At 42.7% G+C, this 14,213-nt stretch overlaps 1 protein-coding gene across 4 annotated transcripts in view; it reads left to right on the top strand.

The window, feature by feature from the left end:
- Window positions 1–14,213, top strand: part of IL16 (interleukin 16) — a 102,508-nt gene that overhangs the window by 26,160 nt on the left and 62,135 nt on the right. The gene's annotated exons all lie outside the window — the stretch shown is intronic.

Below are 14,213 nucleotides of genomic sequence, written 5' to 3'. Positions count from 1 at the left end.
AAACAATACCACGTACCATTGCATTACAGGTCAGGAGGTCAGGCCGGTAGAAGGCCAGCCCGGATCATCTCCAGACACAGGCAGGTCCTCGAGGGCCCCACCCAGGCCAGGCTGCTCTGTCACCTGCAATGCGACTTCCGTGACCCAAGCTCACTCATTAGGGTAGAAGGAGGGACGGGCAGCCCGGTGGGACTGGGGGAGCCCGGCCAGGCTCCTAGTCCGTCATAAATGACGTTCCAGGCAGAAGGAACAGCATGTGCAAAGACAGGAAGGAAAGAGTGCTTGTGGAGCATCAAGAACAGGAGCCTGCAGAGCGTATCAGGGGAGGGCGGGAACGTAGACGACAAAATTGGGGCCGGACGTGGAATTTTGTTCTAAGAAGGATGGGAAAACGCTGGGCGACTGAGCAGGCGGTGACACGACCCTTTTGGGGAGCACTCAGCCGCTGAGCAAAGAGCAGAGTGCAGGGAGACCATCGGAGGCCCGGAGGTGACCTGGCGGAGGCGACATAGCTCGGACTAGGATGGCGGCGGAGGCTCTGGGAACGGTCGGGGTTCACGTTCCGGGCAAAGCCAGAAGGCTGGACCCTGAGCTTGGAGAACCAGAGGGGCGCGTTTATCAGCTCCGGGAAAGAAGACGGGCATCACCAGGGGCGGGAAGGATGGCGAGGACGAGGGAGACGCTCCTCCTCGAGTGACGCAGGGTGCGAGAAGCAGGGGTCGGGGCAAGTTCCAGCGGAGAGATGTGGGAGGAAGCCGGGAGCGCGGGGCAAGGGCCGCTGTGCGGAGGGCGCGTCCGGAGCCGGTTCTTGGACCTGTAGGCCCAGGGGGCTGGGCAGAGCCGGATGAAGGCGGTGGGGGAGGCTGGCAAGGAGTCGAAGAAACTGCACCCCTACCGCTCTTGGTGATTCACATGAGCACCACGCTTTGGTTCAAAAAATGTTTTCACAGCTGTGTCTCCTTGTCTCCCTTCCCCCGCAAACCCTGGCAGGAAGGCAGGTACAGCAGCGTTAGGATTTGTGGGGCGCGGCGGTTAGGGGCGTGGGCTTATTAGTCTGACAGGGCGGGTTTGAGTCTAGCTTTCCCATTTAGTAGCTGTGTGATCCTGGACAACTCACTCTACCTCTCTGTGCCTCGATTTCCTCACCTATGAAATGCGGAACGTTAATAATAGTATATACCTCGAATGAGTTTTGTCAGGATGAAGGTGTAAACGTTTACATGAGCAAATGCACCCAAAACCGTCCAGCGCACACAGTAGTTGCTTAAAAAACATTGTTATTTCTGTGTTAGGACTGGACAGTGGCCTATACTGTGTAATTAAGTAACGAGTGAGTGCAATAACGTTTATTGGGCGCCTTCAACGAGGCAGCACGTAAGAGTCGGAACTTGAGCGATGCTCAGAGGCTAACGACGGAGAGGCGACAACGGGGATCGTTCCTATTCGGGCCGCGGGTACGGACAGTGGGGGAAATCACGGACGCGGAGGAGGGACGCGCAACTCTCTTCTGGGAGGGGGGTCCTGGAGGGTGTGGAGTGAAGTGCAGACCACAGCGAGCTCCGGGGACGGCGAAGTGGGGGGGGGGGGGGGGGGGCGGGAACGAGGCCGGCGGCGGGAAGAGGGGAAGCGCCGTGCGCAGCAGCGTCAAGCTGGAGGCGCGATGAGCTGGTGGGGAGAGGGGCGCTGGCCGCTCAGAGTCCGGCATCTGTTTCCTTTTTCGGGGGCGCAGGTGGTCCTTTCGGATCCACTCGTGAGTTCTAAGCGAGCGAGGTTCCCCTGTCCGAGCGGATCCCGCGACGCATGAAAGCGCCGGTGCGCAAAGCTGAAGGGCGCCCGCGGGTGCCGGCGGCCCTCCCGGGGGAGCCCCAGGGCCCTCCGGAGCGCCCCCTCCCTTCTCGCGGGGACACTCGAGTCCCCGCCCCGGCTCCTGCCCTGCTCTGCGCCCGGGCGTGGCTCGCTTGGCCCAGACGGACTCAGCCTCAGCAACGCCATGGTTACGCTGATGTCAAAACAGCATCTGGAAAGATGCCCTGTGGCGTCAGCCTCCTTCTAGAAACGCCTAACAGAAAAAGCAAAGAAGAGGAAGTTAGATAAACAGCCAGAAGGGGGGAAAAAGCCTTGTTGGATGCGCTGTGTTTGGCACAACTAGGGCTGAGTAAGGCGCTGCTGGGATGCGTGGAAGCCGGGCGGGGATGTGCGTGGTCTGGAGAGACCATCTGCCCCTGGGTCGTGCGTGCACGCGCTGATCAGGGGGCACCAGACCCCTGGGGACGGATTCAAGTGGAAGAATGGTAACAGCCAGACTCCCTAACCCAACAAAAAACACAGTCGATCAGACCCGGACCTTGAAAGAAGGAAATGCACAGACTCCCTGGCTACTGCAGACCCGCCGTCTTTTTTTCAAATGGAAAAAGTATTTTAAACGCCCTCTAAGTAGGATGTTGAGGCCAGAGGGAAGGCCACCGAGGCGGGTGGAACCGAAGCTTACCAAACAGCCCCTTCTCTCTCTCCTCCTTCCTCCCTCATTCCTTTCCTCCTTTTTCCTCCAACATCGGCAAAGTACCTGCTCTGAGCTATCCTCCAGGGGTAAAGAAACACATTTAATACTATTCCTTCCCTCAGGAGCTTGCTGTCTAGAGGAGGGGACAGGAGCCAGCGAGCTTAGGTCAAGCTGAGGTCTGTCCTGTCCGTGCTCCAGGAGGCCCAGCAGAGAGGACCGAGGATGAAGACAGTGCTTCCCGGGAGAGTGAGGAGGGAGCCAGAGCGCTGGGCTGCGCAGGTGGGACTGGGGTGAAAATGCAGAGGGAGAGAGTTGGGGGGTCAAGGGAGGTGGCAGGAATGAGAGAGACACATCTCACAAGTCAAGCCTGGCTCCAGCGTGGCAAAGGGAAGCTCTTAAAGAAATCATTGTTTACCCCAAGGTCATAAAGATATTTTCCCATGTTCCTGCTAGACGTTTTGTTGTTTTATCTTTCACATTTGGATCTTTAATTCGTATGAAGTTGAGTTTTGTATATGCTGTGAGGTATGCATTAAATTTTTTCCTATACGGATGTCCAGTTGTCCTGGCGGCACTGTTTTTTGAACGCCTGTGCTGGCCCCACCGCACTGCACTGCCGTCTCTCTCATGAGTCAAGGACCACATGCATCGGTGGGTCTATTTCTCATCTCTCCATTCTGATTAGTCTCATTTTTTTTTTTTGCACTAATACCACACCGTTTTAATTATGGTAGTTTCATAGGAAGTTTTTTGAGATCTGGTCATGTCAGTTCTCCATCTTTGTTCTTCAGATCGACTTGGTTATTCTTGAGGTTTTTATTGGAATTGCCTTGACTCTGTGGGTCAGTCTGAAGAGAACAGATGTCTTTACTATATTGAATCTTCCAATCCATTTGCATGACGTATTCCTCCGAAACTTGATTGTAGATTTTTTTGGTTTGTTTTTCAGCATACACAATGATTTTTTTTGTTCTGTTTTTGAATCATCATAGCTCTGTTTCTTCCTTTCAATTTTTATTACTCCCACTCCCCCATCTCACTGGCTAGGGCCTACGGCACAGTGTTGAGCAGAAGCTGTGACAGCAGGTGCCCGCATGTCATTCCTGATCTCAAGGGAAATGTTTCATTATTTGACAAATAGGTATGATGTTTGTTGTAGTATTTTTGTTGATACTTTTTATTGGGTTGAAGAAGTTTGGCTCTATTTGCAGTTGGAAAAGAAGCTTTACTTTTCCCCTCATGAATTTGTTAGGTTTTATCAAATGACTTTTTCTGCATTTATTGAGACAATCGTATGGATTTTTCTACTTTATTCTTGTGAATGTGGTGAGACACAGTGATTGACTCTTTTGAAAGTTAAGACAATCTGCTTTCCTGGAGTATTCTCAGCTAGGTTATGAAATAGTATCCTTTTAATATAACTTTGGATTTGACATGTTAATATTTCGTTTGTGATTTTTGCCATTTGTGTTTGAGAGAGAGAGATTAACCTGAAATTTTCCTTTCTTGTAATGTCCCTGTCTGCTTTTCATATTATGGGTATGTTGGCCTCATGAAATGAGTTGGGAAATATTTCCTCTTTTCCATTCTCTGGAATAGTTTGACTAATATTGATGCTATCCTTTTTTAAATGGTTAGAAGAATTCACATATGAGCCAACTGGGCCTGGAGATTTCTTTGTGAAAAGGTTTTAAATTACTGCTGAATCTATTTAATAGATACAGGAATATTCAGACTTTTTATTTCTTCCAGTATCAGTTTTGGTAAGATACATTTTTGTTCTAGGAATTTTTTTCACCTGAATTTCCAAATTTATTAGCATAAAGTTCTTCAGAAAAATCTTAGTACATTTTAATTGAAAGATAATCATAGATTTACAGGACGTGAAGAATAACGTAGAGAGGTCCTGGGTGCCCTCTCCTGGTTTCCCCCGAAGGTAACATTTGGCAAAACTGTAGCACAATATCACAACCAGGTTGTTGACACAGACACAGCCCACTAATCTTCAAGTTTTTAATCCCTTTTGAGTTAATTTTTGTGCATGGTGTAAGGCAATGGTCTACACTTTCATTCTTTTGCACATGGCTGTCCAGTTTTCCCAACACCATTTATTGAAGAGACTTTCCTTTGTCCTCTGTATGTTCTTGGCTCCCTTGTGGAATATTAGCTGTCTACAGATGTGTGGTTTTATTTCTGGGCTCTTGATTCTGTTCCATTGATCTTTGTCTCTGTTTTTGTGCAAGTACCATGCTGTTCTGGTTGCTATAGCTTTCTAGTATATTTTGAAATCAGTGAGTGTGGTACCTCCAGCTTTGTCCTTTTATCTCAGATTCCTTTGGCTGTTCGGGGTCTTTTGTTGTTCCATATAAGTTTTAGGATTCTTTGTTCTATTTCTGCGAAAAATGTTGGAATTTTGATAGGAATTTCATTGAATCTGTAGATTGCTTTAAGAAGTGTGGACATTTTAACTATATTAATTCTTCCAATGCAAGAGCATGGAATATCTTTCCATTTCTTTGTGTCTTCTTCGATTCTTTCAACAAGGTTTTATAGTTTTTTGTGTACAGGGCTTTCACCTCTTTGACTAGATTTATTCCTGGATATTTTATTCTTTTTGTTGCAATTGTAGATGGGACTGTATTCTTAATTTCTCTTTCTGCTACTTTGTTGTTAGTGTATAGAAATGCAGCTGATTTTTGTATGTTGATTTTGTATCCTGCAACATTACCATACTCATCTATTATTTCTAAAAGTTTTTTGGTGAACTTTTTAGGGTTTTCTGTATATAAAATCATGTCATGTGCAAATAGTGACAGTTTCAATTCTTTCTTTCCAATTTGGATCCCTCTTATTTCTTTGTCTTGCCTGATTGCTCTGGCTAGGACTTCCAATACTATGCTAAATAAGAGTGGTGACAGTGGGCGTCCTTGTCTTGTTCCTGTTTTTAGAGGGATAGCTTTCAGCTTTTCTCCACTGAGAATGATATTAGCTGTGGATTTGTCATATATGGCCTTTATTGTGTTGAGGTAGTTTCCTTCTATACCCATTTTATCCAGAGTTTTTACCATGAATGGATGCTGTATCTTGTCAAATGCTTTCTCTGCATCTATTGAGATGATCATGTGATTTTTATTCTTCATTTTGTTAATGTGATGCATCACATTGATAGATTTGAGGATGTTGAACCATCCCTGCATCCCTAGAATTAATCCCACTTGATCATGATGTATGATCTTTTTAATGTATTGTTGTATTAAATTTGCTAGTATTTTCTTGAGGATTTTTGCATTGATGTTCATCAGTGATATTGGCCTGTAATTTTCTTTTTCTGTGTTGTCCTTGTCTGGTTTTGGCTTGAAGGTCATGCTGGCCTCGTAGCATGAGTTTGGAAACTTCCTCTATTCGTTCATTTTTTGGAAGAGTTTGTGAAGGATAGGTATTAAATCTTCTTTGAATGTTTGGTAGAATTCACCAGCGAAGCCACCTCAATTTTGTTTATCTTTTCAAAGAGCCAGCTCCTGGTTTCATTCTTTTTTCTATTGTTTTTTTAGTCATTTATTTATGCTCTGATTTTGTTATTTCCTTCCTTCTACTGATTTTGGGCTTTGTTTGTTCTTCTTTTTCCAGTTCCTTTAGGTGCACTGTTAGGTTGTTTATTTGAGATTTTTCTTGTTCATTGACGTAGGCCTGTATTGCTATAAACTTCTCTTTTAGTACCACTTTTGCTGTATCCCATAAATTTTGGCATGTCATATTTTCATTTTCATTTGTATTTAGGTATTTTTTTCTCCTTTGATTTCTTCATTGACCCCATTGTTGTTCAGTAGCATTTTGTTTAATCGCCACATATCTGTGGCTTTTCCAATTTTCTTCCTGTAGCTGATTACTAGTTTCATAATACTGTGGTCATAAAGGATGCCTGGTATTATTTCAATCTTAAATTTATTGAGACTTGTTTTGTGGCCTAATATGTGATCAATCCTGGAGAATGTCCCATGAGCATTTGAAAAGAATGTGTATTCTGTGTTTTTTGGGATGAAATGTTCTATATATATCCACTAAGTCCATCTGGTCTAATGTGTCGTTTAAGGCCAGTGTTTCCTTATTGATCTTCTGTTTTGATGATCTATCCATTGGTGTAAGTGGAGAGTTAAAGTCTCCTGCTATTATTGTGTTACTGTCTATTTCTCCTTTTATGTCTGTTAACAATTGGCTTTATGTATTTAGGTGCTCCTATGTTGAGTGCGTAGATAGTTAGAAGGGTTATATCCTCTTGTTGGGTTGTTCCCTTTATTATTATGTAGTGCTCTTCTTTGTCTCTTGTTACAGTTTTTGTTTTAAAGTCTATTTTGTCTAAGTATTGCTACCCGCACTTTCTTTTCTTTGCCATTTGCATGTAGTATCTTTTTCCATCCCTTCACTTTCAGTTTGTGAGTGTGTTTAGGTCTGAGTGTGTCTTTTGTATGCACCATATGTAGGAGTCTTGTTTTTTTATCCAATTGGCCATCCTATGTCTTTGATTGGAGCATTTAGCCCATTGACATTTAAAGTAGTTATTGATAAGTATGTACTTATTGCCATTTTGTTACTTTTTTTCTGAGTGTTTTAGTAGTTCTTCTCTGATCCTTTCTTCTGCTGCTCTCTTCCCTTATGGCTTGATGGCTTCCTTTAGTATTATGTTTCTGATCCGTTCTCTTAATTTTTTGTGTATTTATTATAGGCTTCTGGTTTGTGATAACCATGAGGTTCATATATAATAACCTAGGTATATAGCAAACTATACTGACTGAAGGTCTCTTTAGTTTGATCTCTTGCTAGAAGCTTTAGTCTTTTACTCTCCTCCTCCCACCTTTTATGCTCTTGATATCATATCTAACCTCTTTTTTGTGCATCTGTCTCTATTACCCTCTTATCATGGAAATAGATAATTTTAGTACTTTTGTCTTTTGACCTTCATGTTAGCTTCATAGGTGGTTGATCTGCTACCTTTACTGTACATTTGCCTTTACCAGTGATTTTATTGTTTTGGTTTTTTGGGGTTTTTTGGGGCGATAATTTTCTTATTCCTATTTGTGGTCTTTTCTTTTCCACTTAAATAAATCCCATTAGCATTTCTTGTAAGGCTGGTTTCTTGGTGATAAATTCCTTTAGTTTTTGCTTGTCTAACTCTTTATCTCTCTTTCCATTATGAATGATAATCTTGCCAGGAAGAGTATTCTTGGCTGTAGGTTTTTCCCTTTCAGGACTTTAAATATATTGTGCCACTCCCTTCTAGCCTGTAAGGTTTCTGCTGGGAAGTCAGCTGATAGCCTTTTGGGGTTTCCTTTGCATGTCACTTGTTGCCTTTCTCTTGTGGCTTTTAGGATTCTCTCTTTATGTTTAATCCTTGACATTTTCCTTATAATGTATCTTGGTATGGAACTCTTTGTGTTCATCTTGTTTTGTGCTCTCTGTGCTTCCTGTACCTGGATCTCTGTTTCCTTCCTTAGGTTAGGAAAGTTTTCAGGTGTTATTTCTTGAAATAGATTCTCTGCCCTGTTGTCTCTCTCTTCTTCTTCTGGGACACCTATAGTATGGATGTTTGTGTGCTTGATGTTGTCCCAGACGTCCCTTAGTCTGTCCGAGTTCTATCTAATTCTTTTTTCTGTTTAGTTTGGGTGATTTCCTCCAGCCTTTCATCCAGCTCTCTGGTCTGTTCTTTTGTATCATATCCTCTGCTATTGAGTCTCTCTAGTGAATTTTTCATTTCCAGTATCATATTCTTCGTTTCTGATTGGGTCTTCTTTATATTTTCCAGTTCTTTGTTGACATTCTGACTGAGTTCATCCAGTCTTCTTCCAAGATCAGTGAGCATCCTTATGACTATTTGTTTTAACTCTTCATCAGGTAGATTGTTTATTTCTGTTTTGTCTAGTTCTTTTTCTGAGGATTTGTCCTGTTCCCTTACTTGAAATGTTTTCCTTTGCCTCCTCATTTGCCTTTCTCTGTGCTTATATCTATGTATTAGGTGGGTCAGTTAGATCTCTCGATCTCAGAGAGGTGCCCTTACATAGGAGATGCCTTTTGAGGCCCAGCAGTGTGCTTCCTTCTCATAGCCAATTTTAAATGTTCCAGGAGTGACCCCTGTTTGGGTTGTGTGTGTCCTTCTGTTGTGGCCACGTTGCTCTTGCTGCAGGTGCCCAGGGAGACTAGGCTGTCCCCCTGACTGGTTGGTTGTAATACTCAGCTGCATGTGGCTGCTATGGACCCTCAGTCACTTTATTGGTGGTGGTGAGCCCCAGCACAGTTGGCTGCAAGGTCTAATAGCACATTCCTGTTGCAGTTTTTCTGTTAGGTGTGTAGGCTCCCAGCGTGGCTGGTTGCTAGGCTCAGGGGCTCACAATTGCTGTAGGCCTCCAAGCCACAAGGCTGTTGTCAGCTCACTCAGGATTGCAGCTGGGTGGGGCTGGCCCCAGGTGAGGGAGCACCCAGTTGTTTCAGGCTTTGGAAGGCGGGGCTGATCCCCTATGTGGCTTAAGATTGCTCCCAGCCATGAAGCTCTGTGGCTAGACATGTCTTTTTCCTCTCCAGAAAGGTATTTATGCCTCTTCCACCTGAGTCTACAGTGTCCCTTGTTGGGGGGGGGGGGCGGGTCTTTTTATCCAGTTTTCAGTTCTCACTCAGGGGTAATTGTTCCCAGAGTAGTTGTAAATTGCTGCGTCCATGGCAGGAGATGAGTTCAGAGTCCACCTACCCCCATCTTCCCAGGAGTCCCCTGTGTTCTCTGTTGAATTTCCCTGTGTTCTTATCCCTGTTACTTCCTTTCTTCCACATTCTCTATGTCTAAGTTTTTGTTCTTTTTTTCTAGCTTTTTGAGATGAAAGTTTAGCTAATTGATTTTTAGGTTTTATTTTTTTCTAATAAATGCATTTATGGCCAAAAATTTCCCTCTATGTTTAGTAGCTTCATTCACAAATTTTGATATTCCATATTTTCATTATATATAGACAGATACAGATATGTGTTTTTTCTATTGTGACTTATCATGTGACTTTTAGTTTATTTAGAAATGTATTCTTTAATTTCCATGCAGTTGTGGGTTTTCTAGTTAACCTCTCTTTCTCTCTCTCTTCCTAGATTGATTATTCTGAAGTTGGAGAAGAGAACATATTTTGAATGATTTTAATTCTAATGACCTAATCATCAGAAATTACATATCTATAATTATATAAAAATATGATCTATTAATATATGTAATATACATATTTTATATATAAAAAGTATACACATATATAATGTTCTTGTTGAATGTCGTGTTCTATATATGTCTCTTGGGTCAATTTGATAATCGCATTTTTCAGATCTTTTTTATCCTTACTGATTCCATTCCTCTGTTAGTTACTGAGAGAAGTGTGTTAAAGTCTCCAATTATGATTGTAGATTTGTCCATTTTAGCTCTGTCCATTTTTGCTTTATATATTTTGAAGCTATGTTTTTATATGCACAGACATTTAGTATTTTTTAAATGTTTTCCTGGTGAATTAACACTTTTATAATTTTGAAATAGTCCTTTTTTTGTCTAATGAGGACTTTTGCTAAAATTTGATCTGGTATCAGGACAGCTTCACTCCTGTCTTTCGGTTGCTGTTTACATCGTACATCTTTTCCCCTCCTTTTACCTTTAATCTATGTTTATATATTTAAGGCATAACTCATGTAAGCAGCATATAATCAGGTTGTTTTTCTACCATCTTCTTGCCTTTATCTTATAATAGTGGGTATTGATACCACTTACATTTACTGTAATTTCAGATGTGTTTGGGTCTATAGCTACTCTCTTATTATTTGGTTTCTACTTGTCCCCAAAGTTTTGCACTTGGTTTTCTCTCTCTTCTTGCTCTCTTTTAGATTAACACATTTTTCGCTTCTCCATTTCCCTTCAATTAGCTTATTTGTTATAAATTCTTTACTGTTCTTTTAATCTTTAAGATGTACAACATATGTTCTTACTGTGTTAGAGTCTCAGATAAATTAATGCTTTTTATCAGTTCTCAGATGATGCTAAGACCTAGAACACAAAACTCCACTTACAGCTGCCATGCTTCCTGGCATTGTTCTCATGCATTCCAATTCTACTTATATTTAAACCCAAGAATAGGTCATCATTACTATTCTGTGGAGTCAATATTCATTTACACTAATTCATGTGTTTCCCCCGTCCATCCTTCTTCATTCCCTCCTGCATTTCTGCGTTGAGATCACTTCCTTCTGCCTAAAGCCCTCCTGCCTGTAACACGGGCAGGACCCAGGATGAGAGGACAAACGGAGATCTACAGGCCAAGTGTCTAAATATTTAAAAGTTACAGCTCAAGGTAAAATATGCTTAAAAATAAATGTTCCATCTTTCTACCTTGACAAATACACCTTTGTAAGAACTTGGGTAGCCAAGGTTCGATAAGCTCTTGGGTGTCTTGGAGTTCTGCGCTGGAATGTCGGGGGGCAGGAAGAACCATTTCCTGGCTCCTGGACACTGGCCATGATCCCCTTTCTCCTACCACTGCTGGCACTGTCCAGCCCCACACGGGGTCTCACATGCAAGCAGGTGACACCTGCAATTCTCTAATCCCAACCCCCACACCCCAGCAAACAGACCCCCTTCCCGTCTCAGCCTGTGCACTCCAGTGGTGTGGTTTGCTCTTGATACAATAGACCCAGGGTAGAGGTGGGGTTGGGGGCACAGCTCCCTTGATGCAATCCTATGCTCCTACCTCATTTGTCTTTAGGTTCCTCTCTAGCTAAATATTAGCAGGTCACCAAGTATGCCTGGAGCCCTATATTTACTCACCGTGGAACTGGTTCTCTTTTTATGGCACTGGACAAGATTGGGAACTGGCACAGAGTAACAGCTCTATAAATATTTGAGGAAAGAATCATTGCCTAAATGAGTATAATGAGGCTGCCCCCTAAGGCAGAGGGTATATTGACATAGCCAGAGCTTGCCTGGGTTTTTTGAGCCAACACGTGGGTTTGCACTGGGCATTGCTATGGGTATTCCCACTGGCTGGGGTCTAGAGTCACTGGACACTCTATCTGGGAGTAGAACAGGAACAGATGAGACCAGGCTTGTGGGAGGTCCTCCCTCTGGGGCTGCCCTCCTAAAAGGATGCAAAATGCTCTGATCCACATGGGAATGGCCTCTGTAATATGTAAAATCCTGCTTTTCTTTACAAATTCAAAATATTGTTTAGGCAAAGTCACCACTCCTGTGGCGTGACTCAGGATGCCATGAGGTCAGATCAACCGTCTGACTCTCTGGCATGTGCTGTGGGTGGAGAGAGGGTGGTCAAGGCCCATCCTTGAGCAGACAAGTCCCTTCATTTTGCTGCCTGTGAGCAGCTCAGCCTGTGGCTTTGAGGCCCAGGCTCCCTTGGCAAGTGGGAAACCCAATGCTTTGGCTGCTTGCCTCTTCCTGCCACAGAAGAGCGGCTTGTGGAGGCTGAGAGCAGCTATGGGGAAGGAAGCTCAGGGCTCCAGGACTCCCACGGAGCCGGCCACCTCCCCTGTGAGTGGGGGAGGATGGGGAGGGAAACAAGGGTGGTCCACGTACAGGAAGACGGAGGGACAGCCCACAGGTGTCATTAATGAGCACTTGCTAACTGTCTCCCCAACTCCACGTGAGTCCTAGTTGCTGTTTTATTTGTCAAAGACATTTGGAGCTATTTTCCTGGAGCTTGTCTTTTGAATCATATTTGTTCTGGTAGGATATCATTTGGTTATTGGAAAGGGGTTTGATAGAAAGAAGCAGAGGAATAAGGGAAATTGGGGAAAAGTAGAAAACTGTCTACCTTTTCAATTCTGTTTCTCAATATGACCCTTCATATGGGCATTACAACCCACCCCAGGCTTCTTCCTATTGTTTGCATACAACCCACTGGTTACGGCCCCCGAGCCTCTGCCCGGAATACCTTCCTGACTCTGACCTTCGTGAACCCAAATCTTAGTCATCCTCTAAGGCCCAGCATATCTGCCACAAAGGTTTTCCTGACCCTCTCCTTATCCTGTACCCCTAGCTTCCACCGTCCCTATTTGAAACAATCTTCTCCCTCTGGATTTCTAGGGCATGCTGTGCCTCCCTATTTTGCTACAGTAATTTATCACAGAAACACAAAGTTATATATTCCCACTAAAGAAACACAAAGTTATGTGTTTCCACTAAAGAATGAATTCTGGGGTCATGGTGGTTAAGTTCGTGTGGTCCACTTTGGCGGCCCAGGTTCGTGGGTTTGGATCCCAGATGTGGACCTACACCACTCATCAGCCATGCTGTGGCAATGACTCACATATAAATAGAGGAAGATTGGCACAGATGTTGGCTCAGAGCAAGTCTTCCTCAGCAAGAAGAAAAAAGAAAAAAAAAAGAATGAATTCTGGGTACTAGCCGTAGGTAGGAAGAATTTACTGAATCACTTTGTGTTTCTGGCACCAGCTTAGGAGGATGACTGAAAAAATGTAAGAGGCTGCACGAGATTCCATCACATGGATTTATCATAATTTATTATTTTACGATCTTTAAAAATATCTTATTAAATATTGAGAAGATAAAAATAAATTTGTAAAACGTATACTCTAAAAAGTAAAGATGCCCTGAATATCTGTATATCAATCATCAAATCGGAGAAACAAATCATACCATAAACTTTGAGGTCCTGTGAGTGCCCCTACCCAATGCCACTCCATTCCCCACCCTTTCAGAGGGAACCACTATTCCCCATCCTGGGTGCATCGTGCCTCAGCTTTTCTTTAAAATTTACCATATCTGTTTGTATACCTGAATGATGTGTTGTTTAGTTCTGCTGACTTTTGATTAATCTTTGTGTATCTTTTTTATTTTTTACTTTTGACCTACCCATGTCACTATGTTTTAAGTTAATTTCTTATAGACAGCATATAGTTGAGTCATTTTAAAGTTTTATCCACCCTGCCAATCTCTGCTCTTTAACTGGAGTATTTAGACCATTTACATTTAAAGTAATAATTAATATGTTAGGGCTTGAGTCTGCCACTTTATTATTTGTTTTCTGTCTTAAGTATTTCCTCTACATCCGTTAAGCCCCACATCAGTGATGTTATAACTTTTGCTTCAACCATAAAATATGATTAAGGAAACTCACGGAGGGAAAGATAATCTATTATGTGTATTTCTATTTTTACTCATTCTACTGTTCTTTCCTTTCTGAAGGTCTCAGCTATTTTATCATGATCTTTCTATTTGGAGAACTTCCTTTAAGAGTAAATCTTCTAGTGACACATTCTCTTCATTTTTCATTCATCTGAGAATATTTCTATTTCTCCTTCATTCCTGAAGTGTGTTTTCAATGAATATAGGATTTATAGTTGACGTGAATTTTTCTGCCTATGAAAAACATCGTGCGTCCCTTCTGCCCTCCATATTTTCAGATGTGAAATCTGTCATTTAACTCAGTGTTTCTTCGTAGGTAACGGGTCATTTCTCTCTGATTGTTTTAAAGAATTCATTCTTTGTTTAATTAGGAGGCATCTTGGTGTTTATTTCTTTGGGTTTATTGTGTTTGGTTCTCTAATCTCTTTTTGCTTCTTTTAAAAAAACCTTCCATTTCTTTGTTGATATCTCCTAATTTTTCATTTGTTTCAAAAGAATTGCAAATGATTCTTGAGGCATTTCTATGATGGCTGCTTTACAATCCTCATCAGATGA

The sequence above is a fragment of the Equus asinus genome, chromosome 2 (genome assembly GCF_041296235.1).
Source record: "Equus asinus isolate D_3611 breed Donkey chromosome 2, EquAss-T2T_v2, whole genome shotgun sequence".
Taxonomy (NCBI): domain Eukaryota; kingdom Metazoa; phylum Chordata; class Mammalia; order Perissodactyla; family Equidae; genus Equus; species Equus asinus.
Note: the sequence above shows the minus strand (reverse complement) of the source record. Positions and strands in the feature narration are given on the sequence as shown.